Consider the following 10,994-nt stretch of genomic DNA (forward strand, 5'->3'; position numbering starts at 1 on the left):
GGCTCTACAGGAACCTTTATAGCTCTTTATAGGCTAACATTATCCTGGAGATGCTAAATGCTTGCATACCCAAATTGAATCCGCAATTGCTACATCTACCTTGTTCTCTCAAGTGCTCACATTATCAGGATTAACTCTCTATTTGGGTGTTCCATTTTTCCATTAATTCAGACGTGGAAGATCCGTCCCACTGCATAAGTCATGCCACTGAATTTTATTTGAGTTGGAATTACTGTCCTGTGTACAGATGGGCTACACACCTCTGGTGTAGCTCACTTAGCTAGTTTCTAGTTTTCACATTTGTACTGTACCCTGTACATATCCATGAACTGGATATTTAAACTGTACTGGCAGTGGGCTCTTCTTATTTGAACTGTTGAATACTGCTACTGCATTCATAGTTTGTGGTTTTTTTCTTTCTGGGTATTCTCTCCTGGCTTGAATACTATTACATCTACATGAAATGATTTGTCTCTTGTGCTGTTTTTCATTATGATACATAGCTTGGAATTGCTGGAGTCTCATTAGAATTGCTTTCCTTAATAAAAAGGGGTCTTTCTGGCAACAGAAACCCCATCAGTCTTTCTTGTATATGTGTCTTGCTGATAACATAACTTACATAACATATTACTTCATGCCTTGTTCTCACTTAATTTTAAGAAATAGTAACAATTGAAGCTTAATAACTATCGTTCAGAATTCATATATCTGACTTGCTCACATCTCCAAAATTGAGAGGTATAACATGTGTCACGTTTTGTTCCACATTACTGCAACCATTTCAATGTAATTATGAAGATGTTGCATTAACCGGTGGTGGCTCTGAATACACAACAACTGTGACAGAAATTAAGTTTGAGGTAGCTTACAATTCTGGGAGTATGTGTGTGAACATGCATCTGCACATGTGTACAAAAGGCGTTAGCTCTTTTCCAAACACTACAAATTGATTTAAAATGTATGGCATCCACCTTTACCTGCTGATGAAAATTTAGTCAAGCCTGATAACACAGTGCTACATAGAAAGGAACTCCCTGATGAAGTTTGCAGGATACAAAAAAGAAAGGAAAGGTCAGTCAGTAGCTCATTTAAATATGCTCAGATGTGTATCTTCATTTAGTTCTATCTGTAGTTAGCATTAGTGTCTAAAGATTAATTTTCCTCCCACATTTGACATGACAAGACTCATTCACTGTTTAGGCAGTGGAAGACAATCAATTTCAAACCACAACAAAATATGTAAAAAAATCAATAATAACAATTTATCTGAAGAGTCAATCTGACACACATTCATTGCTTTGATTGCAGTAGTACCACTCACACAAGTTAATCAAAGGAAACTACATATGCTCATGCTAAAGAACAAATGCTATAATCTTGCCCTCTAAATCAAAGCAAAAGCCCTAAGTGAGTCAAGCTGGTTATTAAGAGAGATGAAATGTGTTTTTACTTTTCACAGAATGAGCCAACAGAGGAGTTATTTCACAAAGCCCAAACCTGGCATCTGTGGCTTTGGATACCCACAGACAGACAGTCATATATTATGCTTTGCTCATAGGGGTAAGCATCTACTAAAATACATTACCTAGTTAAATGTAGGCTAGCTTTTCAATCAATTTTGCTGTAGTTTAGGTGTAACTTCTGACACTCTTAATGTCTCCATAATTTCTATTGTCGTGACCTGTGAATTCTCAAGATTGTTTGTTGTCATTTGAATTAGTTCAATGTCTCCATAATTTCTATTGTCGTGACCTGTGAATTCTCAAGATTGTTTGTTGTCATTTGAATTAGTTCACACAGTTCCCCAGTCCCTTACATCCTTCCTTCTTCCCATAGTCCTGAAAACAAAGCAAAAGCTTAGAGAGTGTTTATACCTGGGAGAAACCTTTGCTTCCCGAAGTCCCCAAAAGATGTAGTGCATTTTTAAGATTTAGGTAAGTGATCTGACAAAAAAAAAATTCCCTTCCTGGTTTTAGGTTTAATTATATGCACACACACATCTCTTCTAGATAATGTAAATATCACATCATGAGAATCCAGGTTTTAGAAAAAAAAAGCCATCTGAGTGTTCTGTCTCACCCGCAGTTAGCCGCTAGAAATTCATATTGTTTCAGTATATGACAGTCCAATCAAAGAGGAAGTAAAAACCCTTAGAAAAACTACTACTTAGTAGTATCCAGCTTTGCAAATTTATACAACTCAAAGCAAACAAACAAATAACAAAAACCCCCAAACCTTTTTCAGTAGAACATACCAATTCTCACACCATTTTCTCTTCACAAGTCCGCATGCAGAACGGAAGACCTCATTAGCAGAGAGAGGTTATTTAATGGCAAATGGTGTTCTGACAGTGGTGAAGGTAGTTAGGATTTGAGGGGCGAGCAAAAGTTTCTGGTTGGAAAAGATGAACAGAATAATTTTGTGGGACGGGTATAGTGTTTTATCATTCAAAGGTGCTTCTAGTCTCTCTAGATCAAAGATTGGGAGACTGTCATGGTTATGGACACAGGAGGCAATGCTCAAACAGGATTAAATTAAGATTATGTGGGCATGGTCTCCAGTTCTTCAGTTTCTTGGTCTACAATGTCTGAATTCTATTGAAGACCATTGGGAGGATGCTGAATTTGTCAGATACTTGAATCGAGTTACATTCAAGATTTGAAAGCTAGAGCAGCTGTCCTCAAATAGACATTTCAGTGTTTGATTCTGTAGCTTCTTTACCAAGGCATTTTTAACTGTGATTGTGGCAAAATCGTTGATATTCTTGGCAATATCATTTCAGTTTAATAATTTGTGCAGAGAACAAAGAAAATATCCTTACTGTATACAATGTCTATTTTCCTCTTTATTCCAATTATTAGGAGTTATTGCTTTTGGGGAAACATTCTCTTTGACCTTTCCCTTCCTCCCCAAGTGAAAAATTTGTTGGAATACACTGAGATCTTATTTACTCACCATGGGGAGGTTCTTTGGCAGATGACCTGTTCCAGAATCCTGTTTTGCAGGCTTACAGGAAAGAGCCCTAACTTTTACATTTTCTAGAAGTATGGGCTCAGACAGAAAGACGTGGTTTTTAATGAGATCCAAAGTTGTAGTCATTTTTAAGTTTTACAGTTTTCTTAATGCACTAATGATACTTCAAAAAGTCATTAAAAGATGCATTTTAGGAAGTAACAGCAATCAGAATCAACCCAAAACATGCAGATACATAATTTATACCTTCTTCTTGGAACTAGAATATTTTGTTGTTCAGGTTGATTCAAAAGGAGGTAGCACTCGTGTGCTTCAATAAAAATAAACTTTTCCATAAGAATTTTCTTTTCTTTTTTTTTTTTTAAATGTGACAGTATATAAGATCCAGTTCATGCATCATGGTCCGAGGTCGCTCAGTACAAGGCTAAAAATTGAAAAAAAACCTGCTGCATGAAGAATTTACAGCCACTGGAATTATGTGCTCATCATTTCAGTGGGGATTGTTTACATGTAATTATTCTTGAAGATGCAAAACTAAGCCTGTGCCTAACAGAACATTAATTTAATATAGGCCAAGCCATCGTCTATGTGTGTAGGGAGAATTTCCAGTCTTCCTTCATGCAAATATATTACTGATGAACAGATACCTAATTACTCTCTAACAATAAGTTACCTCCACATAGGTAATGCAGACCACTCTTACCAAGCAGACATAAGTATCTTACTTGGTTAGGAAACAAAATTTAATTATAGTTGCTGAAGTACACCTCAATGACTTCTCTTGATTCAAAATCCAGTAGAATTTGCATATGTCCATTACTCCATCTATAAAGAGTATAAAAACTACTCATGTGCCATATCAGTTTCATCTGTAATATATACATCACATCCAATATCACATAAGAACATTACTTAGACTTCTCCATTTCCCTCACTTCTCAATATGCATTTATCTCACAAAAAAAAAAATAACAATAGCATTCACCACCTCAGTTTTAGAGAAAAGCCACATGGCTACCAGCTTTGTCCACTGTGCTAGTCTGCAGTAGAATTCTTGACAATACTATACTTTCTGTTTGATGGCCTCCTACAGAAAACGACGCTCCACCTTGGAGAATTAAAAAGGAGGTACTGAAATTATATGGAGAAAATAACAGGTATCACCAATAGCATTATGACAAAAGGTATAAAGAGCTGATGGCTGAAGGACTAATAAAGTAAATTTTTTTTTCCTAGAAAAAGGCTATGTAGAAACAATCCTGAAAGTGTTATAGTCACGGCATGAATTAAAGCATTTTTCTTTCTCTGAGCTAGTAGATCTTTCAAAGCTTCTTTTGTATTACATACCCCATACTGTTTTAAGTATTTTGTAGCCAGTTTTCTGCCTATCCATGTGGTTAATACATCTCGAGAAAGAAACATGGCTTGTTGATTTTGTCAAGAGTACAGTAGTACTAGTTTGCATGGCAAGTGATATGCATAATCAGATACTGATTTTCAGAAATTGTCTCATGTTTTCAGAAGCATTTATTTTGTTTTGCTTGCCAGTATGACTGACAATATGGTTAGTACTTTCAACAGGCACTTCACATGGTAGTAGACAAGGGGTGCAATAGTCGTATCATGGAACTCTCATATTTCTTTCCCAACAATGGATGCACTGGAAAGGTGGGAAGATAATATTATCTGTAGATAATAAATCTACAAAGCACCAAAACTTGTTTTTATTTTAGGTAACTAACAGCCGCTGTTTCTTGTTTGAGATATGAGTGTGCTTCTTCACATCGTACCACTCCCGTGCTCATCGTCTCCTAGCAGCTTTTAGTTGTCTAACAGACCCCCTAATTAATACAACAAACACTTTATAAAGACTGGGAGGCTTCTACAATGTTAAAAAAAAATGTGATAAACTGTGTGGGAACTTTTCAGATAAACCAAATTCCAATGTTCAAGGACTTTCTCAAATCTGTATTTACCTTGGGTAATATCTCATACCACAGTAGTCCTTTTGCAGAAAGCTCTCAACAAAATCTAAACACTGCATAGAGATGTAAAAGAAAGCAACAATTACGTATGCACTAGTGTACTTTTTGTCAACCTAATTTGCCTGCTATCCAGACACAGAAGTAAAACTGTGCTACATGTTGTCCAGTAAAGGCTGATAATAATACATGTCCATGGTTAACAACACGTAGCACATGATAGCCCAAGTAGGTGAGAAATTCTTGTTCGAATATGGAGCAGAGGGAGAACTTAAGTTGCACAGGCTAAGATGGAACCTGCATGGGTTTTTTTGCATGTACTTTTATGTGCTCTGAATAAGTATCTGAGGACACAGTTCAGACCTGTCTTTAGAAGCTTCTTCAAGAGGAACTCCAGCGTGAGATCTCTGGTTTAAATCCAAACAGGTCTAGGATGCCTGTTGTGCAGTCTGTGCAGAACATGGAATCTTCACAAGAAATTCCCGGATTTCTTGTCAGCTGAAGGAGTTTTATTGTTGATTTAAAACTGACCTGTAATGAAACTAAGTCTTGTATGGAAAACTTAAAAATAAAACTCAACAGATCTATAATACAAAAGTTTCTAAAACAAAACAGCAGAGATTTAGAAGTAAAACAAGTGCTGATGTGAGTCATCTGATTATCAAACTGCTATAATCCACGCAGTCCTCATGCCAGGCCCACACATACATTTTATCCATATAAAATGATATATAAAGTAGCCCTAGAAGCAGAAGTCAAACCCTGGGATTTCGTTCTCCCTCATCAAGAGACTGTAGAATTGCTGTGCTTCAAATCCAGCACTAGGAAGTGTTTCAGCCCAAAGTGGTCTCTGACTGTGTTGGAAAGCAAGTTTGAATTGCTGTAGCTGGAGGAAAGGCTTGAACCCCAGGCCTTCCTTCCCACTTAGACAAATTTCCAACTCATAGTGTTTGTGCTGAAAAGATTGACCAGTATCAACACTTAGGCAAGAGGGTCAGCTACTATCTGGATCTTGCTGGAGGTAAGGCAAACTTTTTTGAGTAGGGTGGTATTCTTGATAGCCTATGACCTTGAAAGTAAAAAAGGCGGGTATTTATAGAGTCAGAATTTAAGTGGCATGAGAAGGAGAGAAAAATTGTGATTTGCAGTCTGAAACTTCATTGCTTACATTTTTTTCTGTGTCCTTTTTACTGAACTTTGCTAGTAGCACACTTACATTCCCCTGTTCTATGAGGTGCATGATAAGGAAGCAAAAATTAATGTCAGAAGTGCCAGTTAACTTAACAAGTTTCATTTGAAAAATGTACAGCTGATCTTTTAGTGTACATGCAATATACAGCACTTTGTATCCAGCCCTAAATTAGCAGGCTGCCTTGCAGGCCTAGTAGAAATTGCCTATTGCTCCTTTATGGAATACAATATCAAAATAAATGACTTCTCATTAATTTACATCTAAACCTAAGAGGTATTTGTTCACAGATAACAATTTTTTAGTTTTAAAAAATTCATGTAGTGCCATAAAAATTCAGAACACAGTCCTTTTAAACTCAGCTGGTGATCAGTACCAAATTCTTGTCAAGAAGGTATAAGAAACTTTTTCTAAATAACTGTAGAATAATCAGTCTTTATGGATGATTTTTCTGATTATCATGAACTAGTGATCAGTCTTGTTACAGACTACCAAACTACATAGATTTTTGTTACCTATGCAAAAAGTCTAATTCTGCTAATTAATCACATTCTATTGCTGTTCATACAAGGCGATCGTGGATTGATTTTTGATCTTCAACTAATAAATAAGATATCTAGGACCAAATCCTCAACTGATTTAAATCAACTAGTTCTAATAGCCTGCAACTATTTCAAAGGCTAGTGACACATTTCACATACTTTCCTGTTCTGAAAATTAGAGTTCAGTTTTTGTACTGGGTTTGGCTGGGATGGAGTTAACTTTCTTTGTAGCAGGTGGTATGATGCTGTGTTTCAGATTTCTGGCTAAAACAGTGTTAATAACATATCAATGTTTTGGCTATTCCCGAGCAGTGTAGTGCACAGCAAAAAGACTTTCTCTTTTTCACACCCTGCCTGCCGTGAAGCAAGTTGGCTGGGGTGAGCAAGGAGCTGGGAGGGGACACAGCTGGCACAGCTGACTCAGACTGGCCTAGTGAATATTCCATGCTATACAATGTCATGTTCAGCAATAAAAACTGAGGTAGAGGAAGAAGTGGATATGGCGGCTCGACTTCCAAGGTGATCGTTGCTCAGAGACTGACTGGGCATCAGTCTGCTTGTGGGAGGTGGTGAGTGATTGCCTTTGCATCATTTGTATTTTTGCTCTTTCCTTGACTTATTAAATTGTCTTTATTTCAACCCACGGGTTTTCCTGCTTTTGCTTTTCCTGTTTTCTCCCTCCATTCTACTGGGGAGGGTGGGGGGAGTGAGCAAGCGGCTGTGTGGGTGCTTAGCTGTTGGCTGGGGTCAACCCACAACAGTTTTCAATTAATTTACAGCAGGAAGTGGGCATTTTGATGTAAAAAAAAAAAAAGGCCAATTCCCAAGTCTGCTCAGAAAGAAAGTAAGAAAAAAACAAATTCCTATGTTTGTTCTGTATATTGGCTATGGAAGAGGGATATAACAGTGAGGAGAAAAAGTCCGTATCTTCCTCCAACCAATTTTTATTTAAATAAAACTATCTTAAGAAATACAAGTTATAGCAGTCCCGTGAAATGACTAATTGCTAAGATAAATTAATTCTTTCATGAATAAAGTGATAAAGTGATAAGTTTTCTCTGTTTATTGCCATCCATTTCCAGCATCAGTTTGAACACCGGCTTCAAAGCAAATAGATTATTTTCGTTAGAACATCTTCCCTTTAATGTACTATAAATTCTATTAATAATACGGAAGATTTTCTATGTTTCATCACAGACTATCTTTTTTCTTTCATGCAAAACTGGTGAATGGAAAACAGTTGTTTTTTTTAAATATAAGAACAAGTCAAAACCTGACTCCAGCCCAAACTGACTGGACAATTTTTTTATTTTGAACAGTTAATGTTAGCTGTTGTTGATGTTAATTTCCTTCTCTACTTCCTAACTAAATTGTTATTCAGTTACAATATTATTATGAATTTGCACCACCTACATTTTATCAAAAACAGCATTGAGATACCACAATATAACAACATAAGCACTAACATTAAAAAGAAACCCTAGATGTTTTAACAAATCATTCATTACAAAATTACCAACGGTATTTTCAGGCTGTAGAGTGTCTGAGCTGGTGAATCTGTTTCCTGAATCTTAAACTCATTTAACCTCTGGTTACACTACCCATTGTTCATCAACCAGATTTCTTCATTTACAAGATTTTTTTTAAATACAGAAACCGCTTTTTCAACAAGGTGGGCTGATGAAACAGCCCTTATACTAGGGATACCCAACTTTCCTAATGCTTTACATTTCATATCAAAATCTGAATAACTGAAGCTATAAACCTTGAAGAAAGGAGGTTTGGGTGATGGGAAATGTCCACAGTCTCACTGTACGAGATGGGCCACAGCAGTTCAGATAGCCCAGCAGTCTCTCTGTCACAACAGACCCACTGAAATTCACTCAGGTGAGGTCTGGAAAACAGAGGCATACTTCGTCTAAGAGATACCTTACGTGCTGCATACATTGGTCACTTTGCCAAATGCTATGTAGATACACCTGAGTAACCCATAATTATTACAAGTTGTGGATATGAAAAGCTGGGCATCAAATCCAAAACAATAAATCAGCTTGGATTCCAAATGGTCACGCCATGCGTTGATTAAAAGAGTCAGAAGTTTATATCAGTCAGTAAATGCTTGGCATGAAATTCCTATTTTGAAAAAAAAACTTAGGTCAATCATTCATTAAACATAGATATTATGTTATTTCTCTTCTAGTGAAGAAACTCAATAAAACATCTGCTAATATTCTACTCTAACTGGCCACTTTTCTGTATTTTTCAAGTGGTACACATACCATCCCTTAAACTGGCTCGGAAATTATTGATGCTGAAAATTAACACCATCAGATTAAAGCTATCTTTTCAAAAGGAACTGGCATGTAATTGCATGTGAACAACATTCTTCCCAAAAATATTTGCACTTTTGTTTGTTTGAAGCTTTTTTGGCACATTATTTCTTGTAAACATAAACAATAAAGTCTACAGGAACAAAATTCTTGTTGCTTTCAATGTATTTACACAAATAGATGAGACCACGGGGTACAACTTAAGATACTGGATTAGTAAATTAAAACATGCATAACTCAAGGCCACATTTTGAAAAACATTATCATCTATTTTGGAGCTTTAAAAAGAAAACAGATAAGAAGCATGGAAATTGATAAAGACTACATTGACTCAATTACAGGGGAAGCAACTGCCTTTTCAGTCATCTGTAGAATTATCATACTATGGTTGTTTTCTGGAAAATGATATATAATGTCTCATGTTAAATTAAAGAAAAACTTCCACTACCTAAATATCTGAATTAAATATTACTGATACAGAAAGTGTCATCTCTGGTTAAAAGATAATTATACTTTTCCTATGAAGAAAAAATTCCTTCCCCATCAAATTCCACTCTTCTAGTGTGTCTTCATATTGCAGAACACAGTAGTGACAAGAGCTAATTAATTTCATTCACACCACAGGATTTTGCAGGGCCTATGTTCTGAGCAACTCTTGCTTAGTGTGGTTTCAGTCCGTTATTCGTAATGCAAATTACTTGCAACTTGAGAGTAGTGGGAAACTGTACAAAATCTCCCAATGTGTGAGAAATTAGCAAGTGTTACTTTGCTGTTCTATATGCAGCATGTAGTCAGATTTACATTCCTAATTTTTACTTCGATATAAAAAGCATACTTGTGCTCTTTGAAAGTAAGAAAATAAAAAAATTTAAAGAGAAAACCAGAAGCACCTTGCATTCACTTTGAACTACATTTTACATTAAATCATTTTCTGAAGACAATAGTGGGGAAAACCTGCATGATTAATTGAACTGAACAAGTATGTGAACAAAAGTAGCTTTGGAGAAGCCTAACCTCCAAGGATGTGAGTGCCTTTAATTGTTACAAATTTGGTAATTTTTGCTTGTAAGAGTCTGTATAAAAGACTATAGATGTTATTTGCCAGAGAGGACTGTGTACTTACTGGAAAAAAATAGGTATCTACAAATGTCAGGAAGACACTGCTCACAGAATGAGAATACAACGAGGAATGTTCCAGCATAATCTCAAAAAGTAGGCTGAAGTCCTGAAAAAGAGAAGTAGCATCGTCTTGGTGTAGGAAGCAGTCTGGAGTGTCAGTTACTCTGCATGTAGGGTATATTGTTTATTATTTCTGAGATATTACTTTCTGATTTTAATGATCAGCACAGAAGAAGTGGGAGCTGATGCAAAAAGGAGAGCTAAAATCTGTCATAGAAAGGAGAGAATGGCTGAGAGAAGGCAAAGAGAAGCTTCATCCCAGTCTGAACCCGTTGCACACAGATAATTTGAAGAGGCTGATACCTAGCCTTCAATTCTGCCAGTGCTGATGAGCAGCTCTGAGTTGGCCTGGCATCATGAACACAACTCTGTAAGCGCCCAGTTACAAGGCTCCAGAGCATCAATCTCACTGTAGGAAGCTGAGTAATAAAGGCAGCATCTTAAGGTTTGAGGAATCAAGCAGTATAACAGAACCAGTTCTGATACAAGTTTGGAGTTTTCTATGTATTTACTTTGGATGATGATGCTGATAATATTTAAACAGAACATAACTAGAATTACTCCTATAATAGAAAATGGAAAATGCATTATTTTACATAACAATTTTCACACCTGTGATAGTCTCTTAAAGCACTCTTGTCGTAGTTCAGCCCCGATCAGGACCAGACTACGCAGTCTGTCTCTCGCTCCCCCCACCCTCTGAGAGAACAGGGGGAGATGATATAAGAAAAACAGCTCAAGGTTTGAGATAAGGACGGGGAGAAATCCTTAAAGTTACCATCACGGGCAAAACAGACTC

Source organism: Chlamydotis macqueenii, chromosome 4 (assembly GCF_036417535.1).
Source record: "Chlamydotis macqueenii isolate bChlMac1 chromosome 4, bChlMac1.mat, whole genome shotgun sequence".
Classification (NCBI taxonomy): domain Eukaryota; kingdom Metazoa; phylum Chordata; class Aves; order Otidiformes; family Otididae; genus Chlamydotis; species Chlamydotis macqueenii.